General features: G+C 38.8%; 1 protein-coding gene and 1 long non-coding RNA gene across 2 annotated transcripts in view; both read left to right on the forward strand.

Annotated features, from left to right (window-relative positions):
- Positions 1–7,811: 7,811 nt before the first annotated feature.
- Positions 7,812–8,968, forward strand: LOC141409116 (uncharacterized). The gene is made up of 2 exons (XR_012427829.1): positions 7,812–7,946; positions 8,749–8,968. It is a non-coding gene; the product is annotated as an uncharacterized lncRNA (long non-coding RNA).
- Positions 8,969–9,275: 307 nt separating this feature from the next.
- Positions 9,276–22,327, forward strand: part of RALGPS2 (Ral GEF with PH domain and SH3 binding motif 2) — a 204,131-nt gene continuing 191,079 nt past the window's right edge. The window contains exon 1 of the mRNA XM_065530848.2: positions 9,276–10,052. The gene's annotated coding sequence lies outside the window, so the exon portion shown is untranslated. The remainder of the gene's footprint in view (positions 10,053–22,327) is intronic.

The following is a 22,327-nucleotide window of genomic DNA, read 5'->3' on the forward strand; positions in this document are numbered from 1 at the left end:
GATGAGGATGTCATGAGCTTTATTTTTCATGCCTTTTTATTTATTTTTTTTTTCGAGATGAGGTCTTGCTCTGTCACCCAGGCTGGAGTGCAATGGCATGATTTCGGCTCACTGCAACCTCCACCTCCCGAGTTTAAGCAATGCTCCTGCCTCAGCCTCTCAAATAGCTGGGATTACAGGTGCCCACCACTACACCTGGCTAATTTTTGTATTTTTTTTTTTTTTAGTAGAGACAGAGTTTCACCATGTTGGCCAGGCTGGTCTCGAACTCCTGACCTCAGGTGATCCACCCGCCTTGGCCTCCCAAAGTGCTGGGATTACAGACGTAAGCCACCACGCCCAGCTAGTTTAGGGCTTCTAAGTAGAGTTGAAGCCACAGACCTCTCAAAGCCTAGACTCAGAAATCACACAGGTGACTTCCATTGTATTCTGTTGGTCAAAGGAAATCACTAGGAAAGCTCACTTTCAAGGGGAACAAAAATTGAGTGGACCTCTTGATGCGAGGAGAAATAAAATACTTCACATGTTTTTTCTAAACGATAACATAGTCTGTTTTCTTGACTTGCTGAAATTATTATCATGGATGAACACTGAATTTTAGCCAAATCTTTTTCTTTATTTTTTATAATAATCATGTGATTATTCTCATTTTATCTGTTGATGTGGTGAATTATATTAATCAATTTCCTAATGTTAAGGTATCTTATATTTCGGGGTAAATTCAACCTGCTGGAGTCAGTTATGAATAATTAGCTTGGTATTATATTTTTGCCACTGTGTTCATAATTGAGACTGAGCTTTTTATTTCTTGTTCTGTCCTTACTAGTTTTGATTCCAAGGGTATGTTAGCCAAACATTATAAATTATTTTCTCCTTTGCTATAATATAGAATAAGTTTTTTTTTAAACGGAGTCTCGCTCTGTCGCCTAGGCTGGAGTGCGTTGGCATGATCTTGGCTCACTGCAACCTCTGCCTCCTGGGTTCTGGCAATTCTCCTGCCCCCGCCTCCCGAGTAGCTGGGATTACAGGCACGTGCCACCGCGCCCAGCTAATTTTTGTATTTTTTAGTAGAGACGGAGTTTCACCATATTGGCCAGACTGGTCTCCAACTCCTGACCTCGTGATCCACCCGCCTTAGCCTCTCAAAGTGCTGGTATTACAGTGTGAGCCACCAAGCCCAGCCTAGAATAAGTTTTTAAATATTGGAGTGATGTGTTCCTTGAATGTTTGGCAGCAAAACTGGTGGAGGTAGTGGTGATGGTATATGTTTGCTTTAGTTTGGTTTCATTGGAAGATTTCTAAGTATTTTTTATTTTTTAAAATAGTAGACTTAGTTTCTTATATCTTCTTGAGGAAGTTTTAAGTTATACTCTCCAAGAAAGGTTTCCATTTTACCGAAGTTTTCAAATCTCTTGACATGTTCGTTGTTCAGGGTATTCTCTCACCTTTTAGTGTCCGCAATGTCTACAACATGAACCCTTTTTCATTCCCAATATTGTTTATTGATGTTCTCTTTTCTTTTTCTTGATAAGTTACCAGAATTCTGTCCATTTTGCTCATCTTTTCAGAAAACTTTGACTTTGTCGATTTTATCTAATATAGTTTTCCTATTAGTTTATGCTTTCTTAACTGAATTATTTCTTTTTTCTACTTTCTTTGGATCTGTGCTGCTTTAGCTGTGTGTTTAGCTCATTAACTTTCAAACTTTCTTCTTTTCTCTGAGTACTGCTGCAGTATTTTCATTATGATTCAATTACAAATATTTTCTCGTTTTCATTATTGTCTTTGCTTTCTGAGCTATTTCAAAATGTGTTTGTTAATTTTCAAATGGGTGCGTTTTTACTAGTTATCTCCTTGATATTTATTAGTAATTTAGTTGGACTATATGAAGAGAATCAATAAATATGTTATCTGGCATAATATAATTATATAGTAATAACCTATATTAATTGTGGCTATCTTTGGCTTAGTTCTACCATCTTATTTTGTGCTATTTGTCTTGTTTTTTCTTCCACTGTGTTTTTTTCTATCTTTTCTGGCCCTTTTTTAGACTGATTGAATATATCTTTCTCCTTCCATCTGTTCTTTCTTATAATAATTAGAAAGTTATACACTCTAATCTTAATATTTTAGTGACTAAGACATTTTAGTCTGCATCAAAGTCTAACATTTATCAATACCTTTATTTCTCTCTTAAATAACATAAGAACATTTGAACATTCTATTTCTATTTATCCCTTGACTTACATGTTATTGTAGATGGGCACTTATTGCACTTATTCTTTATTGGTTTTGAACCCCATAGGGTGTTGTTATTGTTGTATGTAGTTTAGATTTATGTTTACTCACATATTTATCACATTTTTGCTCATTTCTTCTTGCATCTCAGGCTTTCCATTTGAAATTGTTACTTTTGCTTGAAATATATTCTTTAGAATTTTCCCCATTAAATTGGCAAACTCAAATTCTGGAAAGATTTTTTTCTGGCTACACAATTTTAGGTTGAAGATTATTTTCTCTCAACCCAGTGAAGATACGATTTACCACCTTCTGACTTTCACTGTTGCTGTTTAGTCTAATTTTCATTCCTTTGAAGATAATGTGTCCCGCCCCCCATCTTTTTTTGAGATCTCTTTCACTTTGCTGTTCTGCAGTTACACGAGATATGTAAATATGATTTTTTAAATTTGCATTTATCTTGCCTAAGATTTTTTAAAACCTCACACAAAGATGTGAAAGAGACCAAAATTGAAGAGGTAGTAGGGGGTCAGATTATAAAGGGTTTTGGAAGTCAGGATTTTATTCTGTAGAGCTGTGATCTTCAAGCTTTGTAGCTTATGCACATTATATAAGAATTTTGAAAAATGTGTTCTTTTGCACATATTTAAGTTGACATACAGTTTTCATCATAAGGTTAAGTAAGTTTATTTCTTGCTAATAAAAGAGAACACATATTAAATATTTTATAAACTAGAATCAGGTGACAATTTACCAAAATTAGAATAGTTTTATGATATGACTTGACTATATCATATTTGATATATATTTGGACATAGTTATATACTATTTGAAGTATACTGATGCACTTATCAAACAAATCATGCCAATTTTAAAATAAATCACATACAATTTTTACTAGTTTTATGAAATGTTTTTAAAATTTTATACTTTAAAATATTATAGTTTCATTTAAAAGAATAAGAATTATTTGCCTGTACTGCTTCAAATGTTCTGAATTTCAACTATCCCAACATGAAACCAACACTGTTTCTAACTTGAAACTTCACTCTTAACAGAAATATAGGTAAAACATTAAAAGGTAGGAAGACCCACGGATTTAAGGTGCTTTGATTAATCATTAAGAAGGCTTCCCTGGAACCAATTGTCATTCCAGGTGGGGCCCTTTCAGGCTGCAATCTTGTCACAAAAGAAGTCTGAACAAATTCTACAAAGTCGCAAAGATTTTAGCTGCTGCCTGTGGTACTTTTTCTCCCTGTCGCCCTCCCCTCCACCACCCCTCACTTTTATATATGCAAGCAATCCTGGATGTGCCACATTTACTTTTTGGAAAGGGAGTTATGCAAGACACAAGAATTTTTGCCCACAAACAGCTGCTTCAAATGGAAAGGGAGTGAGACCTTCTTTTTGGTGCAAAAATGATTAGTTATGGAGAGGTCCCAGTCTTAATTCTATTTGGAGGTGGGTCCAAATGACCTAATGAGCAGATCCTTCTCTGCTCTTTATTGTAATATTAAACAAGAAACTGACACAAGTTGGGTCATAGAGTTTTTTTTCCACAGGCACATGTAAGCATTCCATGTTGTATTATTGCAATATTGTGAAATTCGTCTTTTTGAGAAAAGTACACACAGATCTTGGCGTATTTTACTTGAAAACAGTAATTGTTACTATTAGTTATTTCCACTTTTTTTTTTCCAAAAAGAGAAATGGGAAGAGTGGTGCTGTGGTAACTACAGATCTATAGAGAAGAATTTGACCAAGGATATCCTAAAACAAGGTTTAACACATGTTTTATGGTTAAGCATTAACTACCAACAGTTATAGGTTGTATATTTGATATTATATATACTAACTATTAAGCAATTGGAAGAAGTAAAACAATAGTGATTAAGAGTGTAAGCACAAAATCAAGCTAATAAGGGATAAAACTGAGATTTTTATTTTTATTATTTTATTTTATTTTTCTGAGGCAGAGTCTCGCTGTGTTGCCCAGGCTGGAGTGCAGTGGCACAATCTTAGCTCACTGCAACCTCTGCCTCCTGGATTCAAGTGATTCTTCTGCCTCAGCCTCTCAAGTAGCTAGGATTTCAGGAGTGCACCACCACGCCAAGCTAATTTTTGTATTGTTAGTAGAGATGGGGTTTCACCATGTTGGCCAGGCTGGTCTCAAATTCCTGACCTCAAGTGATCCACCCACCTCGGCCTCCCAAAGTGCTGGGGTTACAAGCGTGAGCCACCATGCCTGGCCAAAACTGAAATTTGAACCCAGACTGCTTGGGTTCAAATCTCAGTTTTATCCCTTATTAGCTCTGTGAACTTGGGTAATTTTCATAACCACTCTGAGCCTTAGTTTCCTCATCAGTGTAGAGGACTAAAATGTTATCTACCTCAGATGATTGTTTTAAGGATTACAGCAATGCCTGTTTCTTCACCTGTAAAATGGTTTCTTTCTCTTAAGATTGTGGTGAGGATTAAAAGAGTTATATGTGTACAATGCTTAGCATGAAGGCCTGGCTCATGGTATAACTTCAATAAGTTTACTTTGTTAACAAGTAGGGAAATAAGTCTGACTTAACAATATAAAATTAAATGTTTATTTTACTCTTGCATAGCATATCACAACCGAGAATTTGGAGATTTTAGCACACTCTGTTGATAGTGAATATGCTGAAAGAGAAACAGACAAGGCATTAACTTTGAAGAGAAAATTCCCTTGACATTTTTGTATTTCATTGCACAAAATACCAATTAAATGTGGTGGGAAATTATAGCAAAGACTTACAAAGACTTCAATGATTTTCAAATTTTTTTTTTTTTTTTTTTTTTTTTTTTTTTTTTTTTTTTTTTTTTTTTTTTGAGGCGGAGTCTCACTCTGTCGCCCAGGCTGGAGTGCAGTGGCGCGATCTCGGCTCACTGCAAGCTCCGCCTCCCGGGTTCCCGCCATTCTCCTGCCTCAGCCTCCCGAGTAGCTGGGACTACAGGCGCCGCCACCACGCCCGGCTAATTTTTTTGTATTTTTAGTGGAGACGGGGTTTCATTGTGTTAGCCAGGATGGTCTCGATCTCCTGACCTCGTGATCCGCCCGTCTCGGCCTCCCAAAGTGCTGGGATTACAGGCTTGAGCCACCGCGCCCGGCCGATTTTCAAATTTTTAAATAAAGCATATCTTGATTTTAGTTCTTTGTTCAACTCTATTATGGAAATGTAATGGCAATGCAGTTTCTCCCTTCTATCTTACATTAGTTCTCTGGTTTAGCTCTAGCTTGTTGAGTGGAAACATGATATGGCAAGACCATAAATTACCTATTAAAATCCAATTTTTTTAAATCATGTAATTATGATTCAGGGTTACTTGTTCTAGATTCTAAATGGCATTAAATTGGGTTTATATAGTATTAAAACATCCAGATTTTTAAAAAAGAGTCAGTCGACTAATTACCTATATTTTTGTAAGACACCAAAATAAATATTTTGAAACTTCTTTCTGACTGAATGAATTTTTCACTTTTTATTTAGACATTTGTCATAGCCAGTAAGGCATACACTAAGTACACAAAGTGTTTATCCTAAAGCTGGTTCTGGCTTTTTGAGTTATCCAATGTAAGCTATTATTTGTCTCTTTAATTTCCCTAATTTTCCAGCTAGAGATAACATTGAACATTATAGTAGACAGCTATAGTTTTGATTGACCAAAGCCTTCCAATTTTATTAGAGCATGGCGGGGTTATCAGTCACAGTACTCTGCCACCTACTCCCCAAATCATGGTGACAAGTAAATAAACTAGACCTGGCTAATCAAAGAAATCCGGCTCCTCAGGTCAAGTGATTGGCTCAGGGGTGGACACACAACCCCAAATGAGCCAGTCAAAGTCCTCCACTGGTACTTTTCAACTGGAGTTGGGGTGGAAGCCTGTCCTCATTTTGAGATTTATGGGCTGGAAGGATGTGTTTCTGGGGTGCTATCTTCTCATCTGTAGAAATAGATGAGATCTACACACCAACAGAAGATCTGAAAGATGGAAAGAGGGGGCTTAATTATATTGCTTGGGTCCCTAGATTTAGTTCATGTCTGACATTGTGTCCTTACATCCCAATACACGTGTGTGTTTTACAGATAATTTGAACTGGTTCATGGCACTTGCAACTGAAGGAGTTGTAATAAGTACAGACATCTTTCTAATTTGTTCACAGATGTAACCATTAACTGTGAAAGTCAATACATTTACAATGAAGTATGTTAAAAACATTGTCCAAGTGTGACTTGAACCCAGGCAGGATAACACAGCAGTTAAGAGCCCAGGCTCTGGAGTGAAATTGTCTGCTTGCCTGCCTACCAAAAAACACCTGGGTCTGAGAAGCTGTTGTCTCTCTAGAGAGGATACATGCTCTCTGGTTGCCACAGAGAGAGCCTCAGCACACCAAGGCACCCGGTCTGATTTCCATTTACTATTGGCACTGACACTGCTGCCTGTATTATAGGTCTCTTATGAGAAATGTCAACCTTTTCTTGTATCTATTTCAAAACTGGGAAGAGAAAGGTAGAATGGGAGAATCAAGAAACACAGGAGATAACTTTTTTTCTGTGAATAGGAAGAACATTCCTATAGGTTGTGCCTGTGAGGAAAGAGTCCAATCTAAACCACCAATGGTAAAGCCACCATTTATTCGTTTTCATCACCTAATTGAGCACTGCAAAGCATTCTCATTTTTTTTTCCCCTGAGACGGAGTCTCGCTCTTGTTGCCCAGACTGGAGTGCAGTGGTGCCATCTCAGCTCATTGCAACCTCCACCTTCCCAGGTTCAAGTGATTCTCCTGCCTCAGCCTCCCAAGTAGCTGAGATTACAGGCGCCTGCCACCATGCCCAGCTAATTATTTTATGTTTTTAGTAGAGATGGGGTTTCACCATGTTGGCCAGGCTGGTCTCAAACTCCTGACCTCGTGATCCGCCCGCCTCGGCCTCCCAAAGTGCTAGGATTACAGGCGTGAGCCACTGCGCCTGGCCACATTCTCATTTTTCACTCTGGCCTTGTGCCTGCCTGTCCCAGAATATCTTCTCTGACACTACTTAAATGTTTTTCACTTCTCTGTTATGCTGCTTAAGATGTAGAGACTCAGTTGGGTTAAGCATTTCATTTTAAAGAAGAAAATAGGCTTCTTTAAAATGAGCATCAGATCACCGGCTCCAGTATCAGACTGCATGGATTCAAATACCACCTCTACCACGGACTATAGCGTTATGACCTTGGGCAAGTCACTTAACCTCTCTGTGCCTCAGTTTCCTCATTTGTGGTATGTAGATAATAACACCTCTCTCACAGGGTTGTTGAGAATCTAGAGAGTTGATACATGCTTAAAATAGTGCCAGGCACACAGGAAGTACTATGTAAGTGTCAGCTCTTATTAAGCTTAGGTATTTACAGATCATTTAAATCAGATTTCCTTCTTCCTAATCTAGCTGAGGACAGCTTCACTGAAGGAGTGGAAGTTGGATGGGAGGATAAGGTGGGGGTAGGGTGAAGACCAGCGGGGTTATAGATGGAAGATGGGGGTGGAAGAGCAGTAGAATGGTGGGGTGGAAATGGAGAGGAGAGAGCAAGTTAGTAACTTTGTAGAGTGAAACAGGTGTGGGTTGGAGCCTTTGGGTCCCTAAAGGACATTAAGAAGATGGAAGACAGGAAAAGGAATGGAAGTAGGAAGGTGCCCAGGTAAACAGCACATATTTCAAAGTTTTTTCTAGTGTTGACTTGCATCCAGAAAGGGAAAAAGAAATTCTTTTTCATCCCTCTTACCCTTGGAATGATATCATAATTTAACTACCTTTATGAATGAAGTAGATTGCTGTGGACAAACCTGAGATCCCAGCCGTCATTTATGATGTTGTTCCAACAGGAAAATAGTTTCTGAGTTCCAAATAACAAGCTTCCATGGTCTTTTGGAACAAGATCCATTTGTAAGTTGGGGCCTGCCGTCTGCTGAGCGGGGAGGTTGCAGCTGGGCAGGTCAGACGGAGAGCCAGCATTTCACAATTGAATAAACTGGAGCTTGCTGTGGTTGACTTGTCTGTACTAGTGACACAACTCCAGCTACAGCCCAGGTCCCCAGGTCTCTACAACCCTAATTTACTAGCTTTACCTTCATAACTAATGATGTTCAATGAAATAAGAATAGCGATGTGCATTTAATGGGCTAAAGAGCATAATATGCCACTGAAATGCTTACTTTTAAAAAGATAACAATCTGAATTTATGAACAGCATTGGCCAACTAGAGATTGGTAATTGCAAGCTGTCTTGTCTTCATGAGCTGCATGGTGGGGGTGAAGCAGAGGCTGAATGACATTTTGTCATTCTTTATAAAGGAATCCAAATATCAAGTAGGAGGAGGTGGAAGAAGGGAGGAAAATGGGGAGATCTTCAAGTCTCCTCCAAATGCAAGATTATTTTGTTTGACACTGCTTAATCTTAAAATCGATCATACTGTCAATAACTTGTTGTCTTTTTCCTTTTAGGTATTGCAACAACCCAAATCATAATTCCTCATTGACAGAGATGGATTTGTACAATCTGCCCTGAATTGTTCAGAGTATTAAGGATCTGGCCAGGTGTGGTGGCTCATGCCTGTAATCCCAACACTTTGGGAGGCAGAGGCAGGTGGATCACCTGAGGTCAGGAGTTTGAGACCAGCCTGACCAACATGGTGAAACCCCATCTCTACTAAAAATACAAAAATTAGCCGGGTCGTGGTGGCACATGCCTGTAATCCCAGCTAACCAGGGAGGCTGAGGCAGGAGAATCGCTTGAACCCGGGCGGCGGAGGTTGCAGTGAGCCCAGATCACACCACTGCACTCCAGCCTGGGTGACAGAGTGAGACTCTGTCTCAAAAAAAAAAAAAAAAAAAAAAATTATTAAGGACTTATGAGACACAGTTATAGACAACTTTGCATTAGGAGAGTGATAGGAAAATTTTAATTTATTATTCTTTACTTGCAAGAAACATCCCAAATCAATGATGTCATTGTTCTCTCTATTTGACAGCTGTGGGGCTAACCAAGGAAGGTGAAATGACCAGCTGCCTTGCAGAAAATTCTCTGGAGTAACTGGGATCTAAAGCAATAATATGCAAATCCATAAAGACACTATATCCTTTCACTGATTAATGGGGTACAAGAATCTGTGAGATTTATAATCCAAGCAGTTTTAACAACAACACAACAAAAAAGCTACAGTAACAGGAGGCTCAGTGAGTGGGCAGATCTTTAAGAACAGCTCTATGTTGATCATTCTTGTGCAGCAATACCTGTATGAATTGCTAAGAGAATAATAACAACTACTGTTAATTCAGCACCTACTGTATGCCAGAGGCTGTGCTAGTTACTTTCCCTACATCATCTCTGAACCTCACAGTAACATTCTCATGAAGATTTTATTGTCCTTGTTTGTCTGATGAAGAACTGAGGTGAAGACGATTTCAATGATTTGCCCAAGTCTCCACAGCTGGGGCTGGGCGCGGTGGCTCACGCCCGTAATCCCAGCAATTTGGGAGGCCAAGGTGGGCGGATCACATGAGGTCAGGAGTTCGAGACCAGCCTGGTCAACATGGTGAAACCCCATCTCTACTAAAAATACAAAAATCAGCCAGCTGTGGTGGTGCGCGCCTGTAATCCCAGCTACTTGGGAGGCTGAGGCAGGAGCATCGCTTGAACCCAGGAGGCAGAGATTGCAGTGAGCCGAGATCGTACCACTGCACTTCAGTCTGGGAAACAGAGCAGATTCCAACTAAAAAAAGAAAAAAGAAAAAAGGTTCCACAGCTGGTAAGTAGCAGAGCTGAGACCCACCCTCAGGTAAATCTGTTGTTGCTGTTGTATGTGAGGCAGGAGCAGCAAGGGGCCTTGGGACTGACATTCTGAGACATACACAAGTGTCAGAAATGACCAACCTGCCAAGAAGTTGTGGCGTTATGGATAACTTGGTGGTAATGCAAGCTTTTCCATGAAAAACAGAACCACATTATGGTAGTAAGGCAGCTATTTTAGCAGTATAAATAATAAAAGGAGCAAAGAGAGAAACAAAAGCAGCAGAAAAATCTCTTCTGTCTGACTACAGCACAAACCACCATTTACCAAAAAGCATGGCTTTAATAAACTTTTTAGATTAAACCAATTGTTCCTGAAGCCACTGTAATGTTTTCTGTCTACAGGGCAATAAAGCAGATTTATATTAATGTTTTTTTGTTTAGGAGGCAGTAGAGTGGTTAAGACAAGGGGCCCTAGAGCAACATTGCCTGAGATCAAATCCTGGTGCTGCCACTTTCTGTTTGTGTGACCTTGAGTTAGTTACTTATGTCTAGTACTGTAGCGTTGCCATGAGGGTTGAATGATTAAATCCATAGGAAGTGTTTAAAAACCACCTGGCACCTGGAAAGCACTGGATAAATATTAGTTAAAACTGTATGCAGAATCGTGTATGAATGGTGTGAGGAAATTGAAGATATGGTTCCTTACTTTCAAAAATACTTAGAAACTAACTGGGAAGAGAAAGCATCTGCTTATAATATGTCTTTAAAACAGGTACAGCAGGCCGGGCACGGTGGCTCATGCCTGTAATCCCAGCACTTTGAGAAGATTAGGCGGGTGGATCACTGAGGTCAGGAGTTCAAGACCAGCATGGCCAATATGGCAAAACATCGACTCTACTAAAAATACAAAAATTAGCTGGGAGTGGTGGTGTGCACCTGTAATTCCAGCTACTCAGGAGGCTGAGGCAGGAAAATAGCTTGCACCTGGGAGGTGGAGGTTGCAGTGAGCCGAGATCACATCACTGCACTCCAGCCTGGGTGACAGAGTGAGACTCTGTCAAAAAAAAAAAAAAGAAAGAAAGAGAAAAAAAGAAACATGTATAACATTAAAAACAGCTTCTTTAATCAAGGTATACACTGTTATATCCCTAATAAAAATCAAGAATAAGAATTAAGGAAACAAGGGATAAAAGAGAATGTTTTCTGGAGAAAGTGAGCCATGACCTGGATTTTGAAGGAATCGTGGTTTATGATTGTGGAAATTTTAATTTGAGGACTTTGGTAAAGTGACTTGTGCATTATCAGTATTGTTCACCTTGATTTGTTATGTATGAAAACCTTTTAGTGAAAATTTTCTCTGTGCAAGACATTGGGATGGTGGTAATAAAGGACTACAAATTCGAAGGCACCTTTATCCTCAAGGAACTTATAGTCTATTATAAGAAGTTATACATTAATGAAATACAAGACAGAGAGTGCCCTGGAAGGGCAGTGCCAACTGGCAACACAATGATAAGCACACTTAAAAAATGGGTTAGTCTTTCGTGCACAAAGGAGCCCAGATGCCAAATGTAACAATGAACATGAGGAACATGAGGGGAATCTAGTCCTTTAGGAAGGGCCTCATGGGGTACAATAGCTATTGGGATTAGTTCTACCTTGGCTTTGCAGGATGAAAAATTTAATCAGGCTGCTCAGAGGCTGATGAGACTCTCATTAAATGAGCAAGAAATGAATCAGAATAAGAATTTATTAGATTACATAGCTAAACAACAGAACTGATCATCCGTAAAACCCCTGACTCTCCTCTCTCCATCTCCACCCCTCACCATTCCTGGTAGAGAGATTCATTTTAGGAATAGATTGTATATCAAGACATTGTTTGGTATGAGTCAGAAAGATTGACATTTTCCACTCTAAGAATATTTGTATTAACTATATGATCACTTTTGTGTCCAGACAATTATTTTTCCAGACTCCTCTTTTTATAATTTTTTCTATTATAACACATTCTTTTTTTCCATGTGAAGAGAGATTTTTAGCATGCTGCAGTTTCCAAGTTTACACTTTTAGTTTCTTCCTGATGACATTCAGGGAGGAAACTTACTTTCTTATGGGTATGTTCTAAATTCCACTATAGCATGGGTTATGTTGGAAGTTTTTCTGTAGAAAACAAATACTAACCTAGTAGTTTAATTATTTCTTTTCCTGAGGATTTCATATTCTTCCTGATTTTTGTCTCCACCTCTTGTCCTAGATCTTGAATACTATTTTTAGACTTAAACTTCTGTTTGCTGGTTATATAACAAATTTTATACAGTTAATTGAGTAGGATTCATATCTCATTTGAAACCTAACTCATTTGTAGCTTAAGCATCCATTTGGCTGTCGCTAGGGGGTTGTATGAAACCTGAGAAAATCATACTGGTGCCCTGCATAATGGGAAATAGATGTATTCAGGTAATATCAAATTGAAATAAATATCCAAGGAAAAGAAGTCAGAAAAGAGCACATGTTTGTAAGAAGGATGGGATGGAGTTTTGTCCTTCCTGAAGGGGGATAGATGTTGAAAGATGATTAATTGATCCGATATGATGAAGTGGCTGTCTCTCTAAGATATTGCAGAGATGTGGCAGGAGAGTGAGATTTTACAATGCGAGTTTGGAGTCTGACATGGGTTTATCATGTGAACAACTCAGGAGAGAATGGGGTGGGTTGATTAAGTGCTACCCAGGTAAGTTTGTTTGAATTCCCTTTCCAGACAAGGTGGGCCCGCTTCATTTTCCAGGAGCCTGACCTGGACATGGGTAGGACAAGGGTAGGACAAGGCTAGCCAGGGGTTGGGGAAGCAGAGAATTGGAAGGTGTCTGAAAGATAGTGTTGAGGGACAAATCTGGAACTAGGCAAACACAGCCCAGCCTGCACATTGATGTATTGATACAGGTCAGCAATTTGGAAACAAAGGAAAGAAAATGGAGACAACTAAGACCCTGCAGGTCTTACAACTTCAAGTTAACACCAAACACTCAAATTAACTTCATTGATTTCAGGAAGTGCTCTGAAATTGATATTATGACACATAACCATAATACTACTTATAATACCTGATATTTTTTAACTTTTTTTTTTTTTTTTTTTTGAGACAGAGTCTGGCTTTGTCGCTCAGGCTGCAGTACAATGGTGTGATCTCAGCTCACTGCAACCTCCACCTCCCAGGCTCAAAAAATTCTTCTGCCTCAGCCTCCCAGGTAGCTGGGATTACAGGTGGCTGCCACCATGCCCGGCTAATTTTTGTATTTTTAGTAAAGATGGGGTTTCATCATGTTGACCTGGCTGGTCTTGAACTCCTGACCTCAAGTGATCTGCCTGCCTCAGCCTCCCAAAGTGCCCAGCCTTAAAACACTTTTCAAAGTTATCTTTGCTTTTGTAATATAATTTAATCCTCAGACTAAAGTTATAAAGAAGGTAAGGCAAATGTTCTCATCCTAATTTTAAAGTAAAAGAAACTGGATACAGAAAGCAAGGTTGAGTTGTTTACTGTGGTTTACTGGGAGAACGATGACTAACTTCCACATCACCATGCTCCCATTATTATATTATTTCTACTGGGATAAATATTGAGAAGTATTAATAAATAAAAGACCAGTCTTTAATAAGGAGGCTGGAAAATAGTCTACATCTTAGCCCTTGGGGAAGTCAAGGCAGGAGGATTGCTTGAGCCCAGGAGTTCAAGATCAGCCTGGGCAACACAGTGGCATCCTTCTGTACAAAAATTTTTTTAATTAGCTGGGTGTGGTGGTGCGTGTCTGTAGCCCCAGCTACTCAGGAGACTGAGGTGGGAGGATCACCTGAGCCCAGCAAGTCAAGACCGCAGTGAGCCATGATCATGCCACTGCACAAGCCTGAGCAACAGAGCAAGACCCCATTTGAAAGAAAGAAAGAAAGAGAAAGAAGGGGAGGGAGGGAGAGAAGGAAGGGAGAAAGGGAGGGAGGGAAGGAAAGAAGGAGGAAAAAAAGAGAAAGAGAAAGAAAAGAAAGAAAAAGAAAAGAGAAAGAAGAAAGAAATAGAAAGAAGAGAAAGAAAAAGGACTCTGTATCATAATTAGCTGGGTGTGGTGGTGCGCGTCTGTAGCCCCAGCTACTCAGGAGACTGAGGTGGGAGGATCACCTGAGCCCAGCAGGTCAAGGCCACAGTGAGCCATGATCATGCCACTGCACTGCAGCCTGAGCAACACAGCAAGACCCCATTTGAAAGAAGGAAGGAAGGAAGGAAGGAAAGAAAGAAGAGGAGAGAGGGAAGGAGGGAGGGAGAGAGAAGGAAGGGAAGAAGGAAGGGAGGGAGGAAGGGAGAAAGGGAGGGAGGGAAGGAAAGAAGAAAAAAGAGAAAGAGAAAGAAAAGAGAAAGAAAAAGAAAAAAAGAAGAAAGAAAGGAAAGAAAGAAAAAGAAAGAAAGAGAAAGAAAAAGAAGGACTCTGTATCATAATTAGCTGGGTGTGGTGGTACGCATCTGTAGCCGCAGCTACTCAGGAGACTGAGGTGGGAGGATCACCTGAGTCCAGCAGGTCAAGGCTGCAGTGAGCCATGATCATGCTACTCCACTGCAGCCTGAGCAACAGAAGGAAGGAAGGAAGGGAGGAAGGGAGGAGGGAAGGAGGGAGGGAATGGTTTGGCACAAGGAATAGAAAACTACTCGCACCAGCTGAAGAAACAGACATAGCAGACAAGCACCAGGATATACAAGCAAAAAAAGGCCAATGGGTCTGGAATTGGAAAGACAGGAATCATCTCTCATGTGGTTTCTGTCCCTCATCAGCCTTGTACTTCTCTCTGGAGACTGGCTTTCTTTCTCTGTTTACTTGTGTCTTTTCTGCCATTAATTGAGCACTACATAACCTTGTGGTTTGGCTCCAAGGCTAACTGACTGTTTCTCAGTGACCCTTTTCCAAATTTCCGGAAGAGGCAGGAAGATTGAGCTTGGCCTAGGTCCTCCATCACCTTTGCAGGTCAAGGGAGGCATGTACAGGTTCACAGTCACTCAGGACCACCATTTTACTAGAGGCTATAGGTCATGGCAGAAGTGTAGGACAAGAGGTACATGCACAATGACTATGATAAAATAGGATCACCAGTTATCAGTATTGCCATATAATTAAAACCAAAAAGAGGACAGTATACCTTAATTGATTATAATAAGATGCCATGTTCAATTCAAGGGTATTGGTTATTATAGTTCAGGCTCTAATTTTGGACGCTTTAACCAAAAGATCCTAAAGGATTTAGGAATAAATCAGATGAGAGTTATAAACCTTATTTTGATTAGAGATGAATACATTTTAATGAAGATAAATGGAAGCATTAACCCTATAGATTAAAAATAGTTTTAAAAAATAGATACAAAATTAAAAAGATACAAAAGGGCAAACATTGAAAACTTAGTCTCCCTCTTACCCATGCCCCAGCCCTCAGTTCCCCTTGTCGGAGGTAATCATCATTGTCAACTCAGGTGTATTCTTCTAGAAATGTGCTCTCTTATTTAAGCACAAAGTTCCATATCTTGCTTTTTCCAGTATGCCTTAGAAATCATTCCATGCAGGTCATCTAGAGCAACCTCATTTTTAAAATGGCTGCACAGCATTCCAGTGTATGGGTGTAATGTAATTTTTTGAACAGTCTCCTATTGATGACATTAAGTATATTTAGTCTTTTACTGTCTTTGCATATACCTCTTTTTAAACACAAATGAGGATAAAATTCCTAGAAATGGAATTTGTAACTTTTTTTGAGAGAAATTGCCAAACTGTCCTCAGTAGAAATTTTACCAATTTCTTTCCCATCAGCAGTTTATAAAGCACTGATTTGCCTACATTCTTAGCTCAGTGTAGAGTTACAATATGGTTAGGTCTGGAGTTTTTTGTTTGTTTGTTTAGAGACAAGATCTCACTCTGTGGCCCAGGCTGGAATGCAGTGGTATAGTCATAGCTCACCGCAGCCTCAACCTCCCAGGCTCAAGTGATCTCGCTTCGGTCTCCCAAGTGGTTGGGACCACAAGCACACGCGACCACACCTGGCTAATCTTTGTATTTTTTTTTTGTAGAGACAGCTTCTCACTTTGTTGCCCAGGCTGGTCTCGAACTCCTGGGCTCAAGCAGTCCTCCTACCTAGGCCTCCCAAAGTGCTGGGATTACAGGCTTTGAGCCACCATGCCTGACCTAGAGTCTTTTACTCTCTGGGAAACTTCAATTTACTTTCCAACTTCCTGTTAACATCTTTATGTTAGCTATTATATTTATAATTTGTAAGAGCCTTTTTCTGTTCTTTGATTGTAAGTTTTTCATAGCATCGTAGCCTTATTTGAATGCAATGTTAATGAATGCAATGTTGTATCTTTCCATAGATATTAATTAAACTTAAAAAAATTTCTATTTCTGCCTTTTGTTTTCCGGAGGGGGCAGGTATGTTCGGGGCTGGTGTGGGGGTGGGTGTTGGTTGGGACTGGGAGATGCTCTTTGCCTAGCATGTGAGAGACTTTCCTAAAATGTTTGGTGGTCCTTCACTGCTTGCTCATAATTAAGAGTCGGATACATCTCCTCAATCTCTCCGGTTTAAATCTCCACAGAGCAAAAGTGCATTCTCCCTTTGGGGTGGAGATGGTGTGGTACAAATACGGAGGCTGCAACTGTTCTTTTTACAGACTTTTATCCAATATTGTTTTTAGAGGGACTTCTCATCCCCATTTTCCTTAGTATCTGGTGTCTCCAATTCCCAAAATTTCCAAAGTTCTGCTGTGCAGATCAGCTGGCTTATTTTTGCCTTTCACCTCTATAGGCAGTGGATTTCATTTTTCTCTGGTTTACTAACTCAATTACTATTTGTCTTTTTCTCTGTCTTCCAAAATTTAGCATTTGTTTCCATCTCTTCCATTCTTTTTGTTCTTTATTATAATTTTAGGGAAATTTTGGGAGGTAGCATGGATAAACATGTATATTCAATTTACCAAGTATAGAAGGTGGTCAGTAAATTTGGTTTTTATCTGCCAGAAGCACTGCCTCTGTTGTGGGTATATTTCAAAATTAATAACATTGATAGGAACAGAAAGTACTGAAATATAAGTATGTCTTTGTGGGTATTTATGTTTAGATGTAACTCAGTCCTAAAACGCATTAGTTTTAAAGTGATTTTATTTTAGGTTCAATGTGTATACTGTTAACATTTATAGTGTAATACATATCAGTATATTCGTACCAATTTTTTGAAAAATGACTAACATATCACGCTGTTTTTATTTTTGAAGTCATGTTTTCTAACTAGAGTTGTAGTTTGAAAGTCAATTTGTAACTAATTTTATTACCAGTTATACTTTCCCAAGTCTAATAATCTTAATTAATAACTACTCTGTTATAGATATAGTGCCTTTTAGTGACAAATACAATTGCCAGCACTCAACAATTAATATCAAACCTGTATATGTTGGATTGTATCATAATTAAGAAAGTCTTTCTTGCTGAGTGAAGTCTCAATTAAATGTAGTAAAAATTATATAAAATTTACTGGTTGATCTAACATAAGTACTTAAAAATGCTTATGTTACTAATTTCCAGAAGGAGTAAGAATATTTCTTTCTGGAATGTGAAACCACAGATAGAATTGCGTCTCTCCAGGGAAGTAGACTCAGTGGTTATGCAGTAAGCCTTTCCCATCTGTAATGTGATAACTAACTTTATTACTGTGCTATTATGGTAGAAAATTATCTCCTGAAACATATATTTTTAATTCACTTGGGTGGACAAAATAAGGAATTGGACCTAATGCCATTTTTTTCCAATTTAACTTTCCCATTATTCTAAAAGTATTAAGATTTTGAAACTAGTTTTACTCTGCGGAGCTCTTGAATAAGTGTCTATAACAGGACTAAATTATAGAAAATACTAAACCTGTATTAGATATGTACCGGGTAGCACATGTTGGATTGCTGATTGTTAGCACAAAGCATATTATATTCAATGAGTATCTTCCAAGCCTCATTGACATCTGTGACATTGTGTTGTTAACTGATGAATACATGGGAAACGCAGTTTTATAGGGAGGCAATAGAGCATAGAGACTGTGAATTGGTCTGCTTGGATCTGATAACTAACTTTGCCATTTCCTAGCAGCATGACCTTGGACAAGTCATTTAACCTTGTCCCAATACCAAAATGTGGCAAAAATATCTACCTTTCAAGGTTGTTGTGAGAACTAAATAAGGTGACATAAGTGAGGCATCTAATGTGTTGTGTGTCTATTGTAAATGCTCAGCAAAAATGAATCCAGGGAAAAAATCAGGGATCGTGCTTTCCAGGAATTTACAGTCTGTTGGGGGATATGAGAAGTTCACACTTTGACAAAACTGTAAGGCATTACATAATAAATTGCCAAAGTGAGACAGGATGCCAGTGAAAACCTCAACAGGAGTTTGGAGAAAGGAGATGTCAGTGTGAAATAGATGTGTCAATCAGCACATCCTCTTGGAAGGAGTAGAGGTGGGTCTTAAGTCAGATCCTAAAGAAAGTCTTAGAACAGACAGACAGAAAGGGTATGGAAAAGGTGCACTGGGGTGAAATGATAGGAGTAGGAGGGTATTTGGTGATCAGAGAGTAAGTGTTCGCTTATTGAATACATAAAAGAATGGTTTGGCTAGTGTGTAGAGTGGTGATGAGGTGAATTAGTAGGGGAGACTGGGCTTACGTTAGTCCCTAGATATCACCTTACTAAATCAAAAGCAACAGCTGGGGATTTTTGAATTGGGAAGTGAGGGGGATGAGGAAGACGTGTGACACAATGAAAATAGTGGTGTAGGAAAAGGTGTGTGAAAAGAAAGGTGTGAGGAGTAGCTAAATCTAAGAGATCAATTAGAATTACCTTTCTACATATGTGGTTGGTGCTAATAATTGCAGTAAAATTTTTTTACAAGAATCCGGATTAAATGGATACATGACGAAGGAGAGAAAAAGAGTTAAAGGTCATTTTAAAGCCTGAGAGAGAAAAGAAATAATGGAAACAGTGATGTTGGAGGGGATGATGATTAAGGAATTAAATATTTTCAGTTTAAAAAGAAAGCAACGGCCGGGCGCGGTGGCTCACGCCTGTAATCCCAGCACTTTGGGAGGCCGAGGTGGGCGGATCACAAGGTCAGGAGATCGAGACCACGGTGAAACCCCGTCTCTACTAAAAATACAAAAAATTAGCCGGGCGCGGTTGTGGGCGCCTGTAGTCCCAGCTACTCGGGAGGCTGAGGCAGGAGAATGGCGTGAACCCGGGAGGCGGAGCTTGCAGTGAGCCAAGATCGCGCCACTGCACTCCAGCCTGGGCGACAGAGCGAGACTCCGTCTCAAAAAAAAAAAAAAAAAAAAAAGAAAGCAACACCTTTGTTGTTTTTATAGAAGATATACATGCTTGTAGCAACAAAACCCTCCAACAACAACAAACAATAGAAATGTATAAAGTAGAAAATGAAAGTCCTCTTCTCCATCCCCCAATTCTATTATCTTGTAATAATCTGTTGTATAGCTTTCTAGGCTGATTTCTATGTACATAAAAGGAAATGAAATCATAGTATGCATATTTCTCTTCAACTTTTTTTCCAATATTGGTTCATATAGAGCTATCTTTTCATTGTAAAAAAATACTGTGATTTTGTATTTACTGACTCGCTTGTTGATGGACATATAATATTCCAATTTTTGCTATTACAATGCTTAATGAACAGTCTTGTATGTCTCTTTGAACAGTATCACAGTATTTTTGTAAGACAAATACCTATGTGTGAAATTGCTGGGTCAAAGTCTATGTACATTTATGTTTTTCATTGATTTTGGCAAATTGTCCATGAAAGAGATATGCTTATTTACACTAACCAGGGTATGAAAGAGTCTGTAGCCCATATCCTTGCTAGAACAAAATATTACAAATCTTATTAATTGGGCAAGCTATTAGGCAAAACAAATCTTGTTTTAATGTGCATTTCTTTGATTATTGGTAAGGATGAATAGATTTTCTTAGCCGTTACAATTTTTTCTTCCATGGTTTTTTTCAGTTTGAACCTGTAGAGGTTGAACTGATGATGAAATGTCCTAATGTAGACATCATAGGGGCAATGAGGGATGTGCTACAGAAGCCTGGGTAAGAATTACCAGTGGAGCAGTGATAGTTCAAAGAGTAAGGCCACATATAGGTTCCTTGTATAATCATAGAAAGAAGACAGTACAAAGCTATTAGGAAACGCAAAGTCAGGAAGGAGAAAAGAGAGAAAGTGATAGAAACTGGCCGTAGCAGCTTAGCAGTTGTAGAGGTAGAAGTAGAATCAAGATTGTCCTCTGTCATAACTGGTTAAGGGGCTTTGAGCCAGTCTCTTGAATCTCTAAGCCTCAGTTCCCTTATTTATAAAATGAAAAGGTGAATAAGATGCCTCCTCAATTATAAGACATCTTGTCTCTCTAATTTTAACCTGAAAGATGAGGCAATTTCATGGAAGCAGTCAACAACTTCAGAAAGCATATGGGATCTTGCAGTAAGGTGGTCATTTAAAATTATTCTGATGTTATAGTCTATGGATTGCTTACTTCTGCTCCTCCTGCTTCTTTAAAACTGTAACCTTAAATAAACCGTTCTATTTTGAACTAATTTCAAAATTATAGAAAGACTGCAAAGAATATCTACTGTTTACCCAGAGTCGCCTATTATTAACATTTTACCTTTTTATCATTTCTGTTTTCTCTGTCACTATATATGTGTGTATTTTTTTTTTAGAACCATACCTACGTCCTGGCCCTTTATTCTGAAATACTTTAGTATATATTATCTCAGAATAGAGACATAACCACAGCACAGTTACCAGTTTCAGTGACTTTAACATTGATGAAATATTTTTATCTAATCAGTCTACCATCAGTTTTCTAATTAACTGAATAGTGTCCTATATAGCATTTTCTTCCTCCTCCAGGAAAGAATCCAGTCTAGTATCTCATATTACGTTTAGCTGTCATGGCTCTTCAGCTGGAATATTTTCACAGCCTTTGTCTTTTATGACAGTGACATCTTTGAAGGATACAGCACCCTACCCCTTTTAAAAAACAAAACAAAACGTTCCTCACTTGGGATTTGTCTGGTATTTCCTCATTGGATTCCTCATTTCCTCATTAGATGCTGTGTCTTCGGGGAATCACATCTGGAGGCAAATGATGTCCATCTGTCCCTCATCAGTGATGTTAATTTTGATCACCTGGTGAGGGTTTTGTCCAATTTATCCAGTGTATAATTACTCCTTTCCTTGCAACTAGTAAGAAGTCTATGGAAAAATACTGTAAGATCATGCAAATATCTTGTTCCTCATCAACATGTCTTCCTATGTTTAGATATAAGATGGTTTTTGCCTTACCCAATCTTTGCCCTAACTGGTTGCAAAATGATGATTTTCTAACTTCAGCAATCTCTCAACACTCTACCATAAGCAAGAGTATTTCCTTTTGCTTCATTTGTTTTATCAATTAATTATTGGTATGCATTTATGAATTCCTGTTTTTAAAAAAATTTCTAACCTATTTTAACATGCAGAATATATAAAAAGAAAACTATAGAGATGAACACTCATCCAAAATCCTTTCCTTTCATTCATTAAATGTAAAGAATAATGCCTAAAAATGTTATAAAGGAAGTAGAATATAGTAGTAATTCACTTATCTGGAAAAAAAGTTATCTGGTAAATGTAATGATCCAAAATACAGATGAAAATATCAAAGCAAGTGAAAGGTCTTTACACTAAGTAAATGCTCCCAAAATATCAGAGTTGTTTTAGCCTTTTCTTATTTTATATGCTTATTTATTTATATATTTTGAGATGGAGTTTTGCTTTTGTTGCCCAGGCTAGAGTGCAGTGGCAAGATCTCGGCTGACTGCAACCTCCACTTCTCGGGTTCAACTGATTCTCCTGCATTAGCCTCCTGAGTAGCTGGGATTACAGGCGCCCACCACCTTGCCTGGCTAATTTTTTGTATTTTTAGTAGAGACGATTTCATCATGTTGGCCAGGCTGGTCTCAAACTCCTGACCTCAGGTGATCCGCCCACCTTGGCCTCCCAAAGTGCTGGGATTACGGGCATGACCCACCGTGCCTGGCCTTATATGCATTTTTAAACATTGGTTATTTAGTTTCCCAGCCCACTCTAACATAAGACAATTCAAGGGGAGGTGTGTGTGTGTGAAATGTGTTTGCAGAGCTAGTCTGTAGCAACAGAGGCAAGACCAAGAAGGCACAGCA

The sequence above is a fragment of the Macaca fascicularis genome, chromosome 1 (assembly GCF_037993035.2).
Source record: "Macaca fascicularis isolate 582-1 chromosome 1, T2T-MFA8v1.1".
Lineage (NCBI taxonomy): Eukaryota > Metazoa > Chordata > Mammalia > Primates > Cercopithecidae > Macaca > Macaca fascicularis.